This window comes from Penaeus monodon, chromosome 25 (genome assembly GCF_015228065.2).
Source record: "Penaeus monodon isolate SGIC_2016 chromosome 25, NSTDA_Pmon_1, whole genome shotgun sequence".
In the NCBI taxonomy this organism is placed as follows: Eukaryota; Metazoa; Arthropoda; class Malacostraca; order Decapoda; family Penaeidae; genus Penaeus; species Penaeus monodon.
The window spans coordinates 21,453,565-21,454,211 of NC_051410.1; positions in this window are offsets into that span (position 1 = coordinate 21,453,565).

Genomic DNA, 647 nt, shown 5'->3' on the forward strand with positions numbered 1-647 from the left:
TAAAAAGAAATGTAATAGGTATTTCTCATTACTTTAATGATAAAAAAAAAAAAATTCTTAATTAACTAAATCAGCATGAAATTACAGGCATGCATGTATTCGTTATTTCCAAAAACTACTTCGCATTATCTCTGTTTTCCGTATATCTTTTCTGATAATGCTTTAACTTACCAGGACTGATATCAAGAGCGCCACCTTATGCGACTTCTTCTCACCCTCTGAATGCTCGAACCTCCCTCGGTATTTATATATAACGCCAGTTGCGGTAAATCGTTATCACAAAGTACTATTTTTATAATGAACATTAATAAGTTTTCATAAATCATGGGAATGTAAGAAAAAAATGTTGATTACAAAATCACTGTTTTGGGATCGTAGTGTATAAGAATTATGCTATGTATCCGGATTTTAACGTATTTTATATTTTCATTATGGCCATGGAGAAATTACTTACTGATATATTAAAAACATCATTAATGCATATGGTAACTAATTATTTCACGAAAACATCAGCAAAAATTTGCTGGATAATTCATGTACGTATGAAGAAGAATATTGTTTTGTAATTAATTATTTGTAATGTTTGGGAAAGTTATTAGTGAATAATTTTCATTATATAAATATAGATATATAGGTTAGATTCTGTG